The sequence below is a fragment of the Enhydra lutris genome, unplaced genomic scaffold (assembly GCF_002288905.1).
Source record: "Enhydra lutris kenyoni isolate GAN:26980312 unplaced genomic scaffold, ASM228890v2 scaffoldscaffold72, whole genome shotgun sequence".
Classification (NCBI taxonomy): Eukaryota; Metazoa; Chordata; class Mammalia; order Carnivora; family Mustelidae; genus Enhydra; species Enhydra lutris.
In genome coordinates this window covers 3,873,106-3,881,131 of record NW_019154156.1, presented here as the reverse complement: position 1 = coordinate 3,881,131, position 8,026 = coordinate 3,873,106, and the positions used below count along the sequence as shown (strand labels likewise).

Below are 8,026 nucleotides of genomic sequence, written 5' to 3'. Positions count from 1 at the left end.
CAGTGATTTTTTTTTTTAATTGTGAAGACACATTACATAAAATTTGCCATTTTTAAGTGTACCATTGTTCAGGATTAAATACAGTCACATTACCATTACTACAGCCCGTTCCAGAGATTGCGTCTTCCCTAATGGAAACTCCACACCCACTAAATACTAACTCCCCCAATTCCCTGACACTTTAGCAGATTGAAGGCACTCTCGCCCTAAAATCTTCACTTCCTGAAGTTGTTCTACCTTCAGAATCTTCGATTTTCTCATTCCACTTTCTGTCCATAGTCTTCCGTCTTGCCTTGCAAGAGACCTTGATGCAGACGGGTCTGGGTTGGGGTCCCAGCTAAACCACGTGCTAGCCTCAGTTTCTTCATTTGTAAAGCTCCAACCATCGATAACACTGTGAAGAATACAGATACTAGACAGATAAGAGAACTGAGTTAAGTGAGCTGTTGAAAGGATTAAGTGCTTGTAGAGCTGGGAGCCCAGGTTGGTTCTCCATCCCGCCTGCCAGGCCACGTGTTAGCGTGTTAGCGTCCTGCACTCCAGCCAGCACTCTGCGGACAGCCCTAGCTTCCCTACACCGTGTCTTTCTGATACCATCCTTCGTCAGTCCAGCTCTCTGCCTCACCTGCACATTAACCTGGCGGTTGTGAAATCATGGTTTTTGCAGGCGTTATGACAAGGCATGGTTTCCCACTTTGCTGGGCCACCCATCCTACCCTAGAAGTGTTTCATGGATCCTTAATTGGCTTCCTCCTCCCACTCGCTCCAACAGCTCTTCCAGATCTTTCCCCTTCCGGTCCATCTCCCAACCCTGCCACTACTCCAGCAGTTAACATGTATCCCTTTCATCTGCGTAGACCAGAGCTCTGAAACTGCAGTGCAAGTAGGAATCATGAACTTCGCCAAAGACATTCTGGTTTGGAAAGAGGGAATGGGATTGAAATCTGCAGTTTTAACAAGCAACCCCTGAGGATTTTGATATATACAGTGCACAGTCCACTTTTCATGGAACGCTATCCTAAGCCACAAGCCCCTTGGAGCAGATACCTTATCTGATTTTCACCTCTAAATACCAGGCCAAAGATGCAGAAGGGGAGATTGAATGAATGAATTTGGCTGTCACTCTGCACTTCAAATTAATTTAAGTTACCATCCTCCTTTGGAAATACTAATTAGCCACAGCTCTTTAAGTGCAGTTTCAAATTCTTTAATATGTTTCTTCTTTAATTCTTTATCTGCCCTTTTTATTGTGTTGGGGGTAGGGAACCATAAAGAACTTGTTGTTTTCTGAGTGGTGACAGTAACTACAGGACACCAGCAACAGCCCCATGGCTGGACAAGATTGAGAAAGAAGGACAGAGATAGGTCCGACCTCAGGGGAAGAAAGTAAGTACTCATGGGCCCTCATTCTAATGACTGGCCAGGCAGAAGTCATAGCAACCACCACAGTCAGTGGGATTCTCTGAAGTGGGAGGAATTTTTTTTTTTTTTTAGGATGTTATTTATTTATTTGACAGAGAGAGACAATAAGAGACGGAACACAAGCAGGGGGAGAGGGAGAAGAGAAGCAGGCTTCCCACCAAGCTGGGAGCCGGATGCGGGGCTCAATCCCAGGACCCTGGGATCATGACCCAAGCCAAAGTCAGCCACTTAATGATGACTGAGCCACCCAGGTGCCCCTGAAGTGGGAGCTATCTTAAGCGGGGAGATCACGCTAGAAATGTTGGGAAAAGGTGACCTAGAGAAATAGGGAGGTAAATAGCGATGCAGGCTGACATCCCCAGTTGGTAATGGAAAGGTTCACCTGGCTTCCAATCCTAGCTCTGCCATTCCCTTGCTTGTCAAATGGGTGTTTAAACTGTTGGGGTGGCTCATTATCTCATCTGTAAAATGGGGGCAATATGATTTACCTTGTAAGCTCTTTTGAGGATTGAAAAGTTCACTGTAAGTAATGCAGGGTGCTTCTATGATGTTAAGCAATAAGAGTTTTTAAAAGAACCGGGCATCAGGTGAGCTCCTTGTTTTTCCAACAATGGAGGGCTACACACACACACACACACACACACACACATACCCCTACACCCAGTCTGCCTAGAAAAACAGAAGTGGTATCAGCTATTGCCCTCTGGGGAAGTGTAACTCTGAAACCTCATCCTCACTGTAATAAAATAGTTTCCAAAGGGAGCAGACAGAGTAACCTAGGGCCATGCCCTCCCACTTCCCTCTTGCCTGAGCGGAGTTCAGAGCCCATCTTGGGGAAGTGGGTGGTGAACTAGTTTGGCATGGGTGGCCGGAACTGAAACATTTCTTTTACCACCCTCCTATTCTGCTGCCCCTTTCTTTTCTGGGGAGAGGGGGTGGGGGGGGATAGGGGAGAAAGAGCTCATGCCTCTACTGTACACACACATACTTGGATCTGTTCTCTGTAGCCTCCAGACCCAACCTCCTCATTCACCAGGATTCATTGGATCCCTTTTGAGCTCAGTGTGCTCTGCTGAATGATGCACCCAGGACCCACCTGGGAGCCCACAGGAAGTTTGTCCCGATATTTAAAATCTTCCTCCAGCTCATGAAAACCAAAGCCTAACCTGCCCTTCATTCCCACCCACAGACCACCCCAGGGCCTGGCCAGAAAGAGTCCCTTTGCTTTGAGTACTAAGAAACTTTGATTTAAACATTTAATACTAATGAGCCCCTATGACCCCTCTTTACAGAACTCCAGGCTCCCTTCCAATACTTATTCCCTCACTCTTGAACATGTATTTGCTTCTAGGAGAAGAATTTAGACTGGTTTCCTCGGATGCGAGCCATGTCCCTCGTTAGCAATGAAGGTGATGGTGAGCAAAATGAGATTCGGAACCTGCAGGAGAAGTTGGAATCCACCATGAGCTTGGTCAAACAGCTGTCGGCACAGCTGGCAGAGCTCAAAGAGCAGGTCAGTGTGCTCGGGGAGCTGGAGCTGCCGCTGGGTGGGGTGAGTCAGGGGAGACCTGAGGTTCCTGGGAGCAGGACTGTTATTCACAGAGAGCTGTAAAGTCCAATAGGGACCCCCAACACTGTGCTATGAGAACCACATCTCTGCAGGTCACTAGTGTGACTCTTCTCCACCTATGGGAGTGGGGGGATGGGGGGAGAAGGCACAAAGCACAAAATACAAGGGCCTCTTTGCACTTTTTGATAGAAAATTATATTTTCTGCCATCCTAGCAATTACTAAACTCATCGGGAAGGCAGATCGTCATCCGGACCTGTCATTTCAATGCTATAATCAACCCCTTCATCGTGTGAAATTATTAGCAGTAGTAAAAATACTATCAAAAGTAGCTGTGATAACTATTCAAATGACTACCATGATGGTGATGATTATCTGACAAGTCAGAGCTGCTTGAAAAGAACCATGGTTCCTGTTTTTAAACCACAGAGAGGGATTTGCCTTTTCTCTCTCTCTCTCTCTCTCTCTCTCTCTCGGTGGAAATTCACTTAAAAAAAAAAAATCCCCCCCCCTTTTTTTTTTTTTTTTTTTGTAACTATATTCTGGAGGATGCCAGACAGACTGTAGGTGCTTGGGAAATATTAACCCCACATTGCGTAGCCCACCAGCACTGTGGAAAAAGTGAGAAAATGAGCTCAACACACTCTCTCTTTCCCTCCAGATGACAGAACAAAGGAAGAATAAGCAGAGACTGGGCTTTCTCGGATCAAACACACCCCATGTGAACCATCACATGCCATCACACTGAGACCATGGTGGGGGAAGCCGTGACTAGCCTTTCATCAGTGTCCTGCCTGATCACTGAATAAAGAACTGAGACGGAGGGGAGTGAACAGTGCCTATTGTTGAAAGTTAAAAACAACCAAGTGCCAAGATGTTGAGTGGTTTAGCTCTGAGAACAATTTATAACTGTGTTTTCATGGTTGAGAAGACCAAACTTAAAAGCTAGAAAGCACACATCACGCATTCTTAATGTAACGTGAAGTAGCTTGCTTGGAAATGGGAGGAGGGGTAGGGGGAGGCAGGGTGCGCGGGGGCGCGGCTGGGACAGACGACCTTTGGCTAAATCAGTAAGAGTCAGTTTTGTCTTAAATGCTGACGGTGACCTTCGTCGCGGTCGGTTGGGATTTATTTCTCTTAATTATGGCAAATAGGTTAGCGATACAGGAATTCATACGGGGGCTAAGTTTTCCTAAGGAAAATAACAGTAGAGATTAAAAATGAGAGTTGCAAAGAAAAATGTTAATGCTTCCAAACTGTAGCTGTCACAGGGCAATTTTCTTATTTATAACGTGCAACACAATGGATTTCCAGCTCTTTGGAGCTCATGCCCCTCACACTGACAGCATAACTGGAATGTGATTGCTTTCTCCCGGGTGCTGAGGGGCTCTGTCACTGCGGAGCACAAAAGGGGATTTTCAGATAACCTGTTCAAAACATGTTTTAAGTCATGTAGAGGGGAAGATTTTAAAAGATTTGGGGAAGAAAAAGCTGGCGGTAAGCCCCTGGGGAGAATTTTTTTTTTTTTTTTGTGAACATATGTATGCTATTAAAATGTATTGAGAATAATAAATGGAAATGCTTAAAGGTAACAGGGAATATTGAGAAACTTATGATAGTCACATTGCCTTTTATAAATATGAAGTAAAAGCTATTTGATTCATGTTTGCTGTGCTTATGGAACTGAGTGGTTTTATTTATCCTATCTGTGTAGTTAGGGGTGAAAAAAATCCAAGAAATTTATTGAATACTCAAGAAAATGCGGCATTTCAATTGTGGATTTTAAACTGTATCGGTAAGAGCTTTTCAGAATGTAGAGAGATAATCATCTCTTCCTCAAATTGTTTTTATGTTAAATTATGCAACCAGGATTTGTGGAGGGGGAAAAAAACCTGCCGTGCTCATAATATTCATAGACACTAAACATTTAGGATGTTAAAGCAAAATATGGGTAATGGAAGAATGGATGCTTGGTAAGGGGACAAGGCCCCTGACCCCAAAGTCTGGGAGATGCTTTGCAAATTGACCTCTGGACCCTGTCTCCCAAGGAACGATTACGTCCAGAGTCTTAAAACTCTCAAGTTATTACTGGCAAAGTTTAAGGTCTGGGTAGGGTTTCTTATGACCATTTTTAAAGTTTTTTGGATTGCTGTCATTTAGTTTAAAACTATTGGCTCTTAAAATTCTTGAGTCATGGTCTGAGTAGATTAAAAATGGATTCCTGAACCAATCCTTCCACAATGTTGAATTGTAGACTTGGAATGAATGTGTGGAAACCCAGAACAACAGTTACTTAACTGACTCTACTAGTACCTCCCACCCCTCTACTCCTGTACTTCCCCCACATTAAGAATTCTTTACTGTGACACCGTAGTATTTTTCCTTACCAGTCGCAGAAGAGCCATGATCCCGAAATACTAAGAAATTGAGATATATATCTAACTGCAGCATAAAACTTTGAACCTAATAGGCATTCAACAAACGTATGAGAAATTTCACTGTGGTTCAGTGACCCTTAATTCTTTATTAAAACTTTGAACGATATCACATACTTGATTTTTTTTAAATGGCTTCAGCAAACCAAAGTCAACCAAGGCAGTCATTGTTTTAATCCAAGACCATCGTTGTTATAACAGTATTAGATTAAAGTAGATTTTAAAGTATTTTAATTAAACAGAGAGTTTGCAGATGGGGAGAAGAAGAGGAAATTGTTAAAGACTGACCCTATTCCAGGGTAGGAAACCATCTCTGTTTTAACATGAAACAAGATATTTTTGATGTCTGAACATTAAGAGAAGAGATTAATTTGTCCAGAGGAGAGCAGCCTGCTTTTCACTTGATGGACTATCTATTCTTTCCTGGGACCATGCTGGTTCTTTTTTATAGCGAATAAGCCATTGGGTATATAACTGCTATCAACAAATGACCTAACCTCTCCACCCATTGTCAGGCGCAGCTCACCATTTTATAGCATATTTTCTCGAATGGGAAGTATTACAACTGACCTGACTCTTACTTGTTCAAAACGGAAATATTTCTCAGTTGTGTTTTTCTTTCCTGCCTAGATACTTAGAGATTACAGAGCAAAATAAAACAAAACATAAAAGCAAACAAAAAAGGCACTCTCCAGGCTCTTAAGGTCATGATGTCACAAGAAGATAATGATGGGGAAATTTGACACTTGATATAAGTTCATACTGGTTATGTACATGTTTGGTAATGCAACTGGAATATTGGACCTAGGCAAGTGTTTGTTAACCTTTTTATATTTATATAGTGATATTAAAATGAGTACAGTAATCTTTGATTTTGATGTTAAGGGAAATGTCTTACTCCTTAGTTATTAAAATGCATCAGTTATTAAAAGCATCAGTTTCTGCTGCATATAATTTTTAATTTCAAAAAGATTTTATTCCCCTGCATGCTACATTCTGAGGCCCAAGAGTTTAATAGAAGTATGTTTCCTAATTTATAATATCATTTGAGATGAGAGAGTTTTTGTATCAGATAAGACTACAATATTAATAAATAAATTATATACATGTAAAAATTATTTTTTCAACCTCTTGAGAAAGTTCATTGAGAAAGGGCTTATTTTCTCACTTACTGAATTTTTTCTGTTGATGAAGATACAGTTTCTAGTGGGTAATTGATTATATCAGGAAGATAGTCCATTCAAGTCAGAACTAATCATGTGCTTATTTCCATATCTTCAGCTCACAACTCACTGTTTTGGCTGCTCTTTTTAGTTTCTAGTTGTTCCATTACCAACAGTAATACACTAGGGCTCACCCCCAACCCCCACGTGCCAGGGTTGAGATGAGTGGACAGACTAGCGGTCTGAAGATTTGGGCAGGGAAGGTGAGGACTGGATCTTCACTATGTTAGGGAAAAGGAGTAAATGAGAGATCGTAGGAAGAAAAGGGCCGAACCTCCAGAGGTGCAGTGGACTAGAGGGTAAACAGGTAAGTATCGCGTGGGTGTAGTGATGTAACAGATTACAGACTGGAGAGCTAACATTTAAACATGCCTCGAGCAGTGCTCTATGCAAGGGCAGCTGTAAGAGGCATATTCCCCCAGCTGTTCTTACATCAATATGGAATAACCCCCAGACCCGTTCCAACATGCTTGACATATGATACCACTCAAAAGAGTGGGGTGACCCTCTTAAACACAAACACACATGCCTCTGGGAGTTAGGCAAGGCACTAAAATGTGTGACATCGTGGAGTGCGTACCATTTGTAGGGATGGGGAAACTCAGGGAGCCTTCTATTGGCAAAAGTCGACAACTAAGTCCAGCTTTTAGAAAATGCCTGAAACTGATTGAGGCCCTCCAGGCACTCATTGGCTATCTGTGAAATAATCGTTGGTCAAGCTCTGCCATTTAGTAGGAGAAAACACAATACCAAAATCGAGCAGAGGAGCACACATGCAGAAGTGGAGAGATCCGAAAGCAAAACCCAAGTATCATCTCTGACCGGGAGTGTTTCCACAGGCTGGAATCATCTATAAAATTATCAGGCCACTACTTCTCATATCATCACCAGTAGACTTTTTTCCCCCTGCAGTCGAGTATTACTATATTTGCCTCAAATAATATGATTCCAATAGAATATGTCAAGACCAGATAAGCATAATTTGTAAATTATGAATAAAATGGGATTGGTATAACTTTTTTGCGTGTGATACTTTAAGTGCCTTTTTCATCACTTACCATGCTTCTACATAATCTGTCCATCGGTACGGAAGCCCTTATTATTGCTATTTTACATAGCGAGACATGAAGGACAAAAAATTGGGTGGCTTGAACCGCACTGCACTAATCCAAACGGAACATTGTGCCCAGCATTTATTGGGAACTGGCTAAATCCCCAATTGGCCAACACCAGCAAATCTATATCCTGTCTGGTGCCCAGCGTGGGCTCAGTGGGCAGGCCTCTTGGTCATCTAGCACTTCCTGGTTCTTAACACGCAGTGCTTCAGGATGGTAGCTCCCCTCCAAAGACAACAAGCATGCAACAGCTGAAATCAAA

General features: G+C 42.6%; 1 long non-coding RNA gene across 1 annotated transcript; it reads left to right on the top strand.

The window, feature by feature from the left end:
- The first annotated feature begins 1,644 nt into the window (after positions 1-1,644).
- LOC111159988 lies at positions 1,645-6,360 on the top strand. Its single transcript, XR_002641445.1, has 2 exons — positions 1,645-2,935; positions 3,653-6,360. It is a non-coding gene; the product is annotated as an uncharacterized LOC111159988 (long non-coding RNA).
- Positions 6,361-8,026: the final 1,666 nt, after the last annotated feature.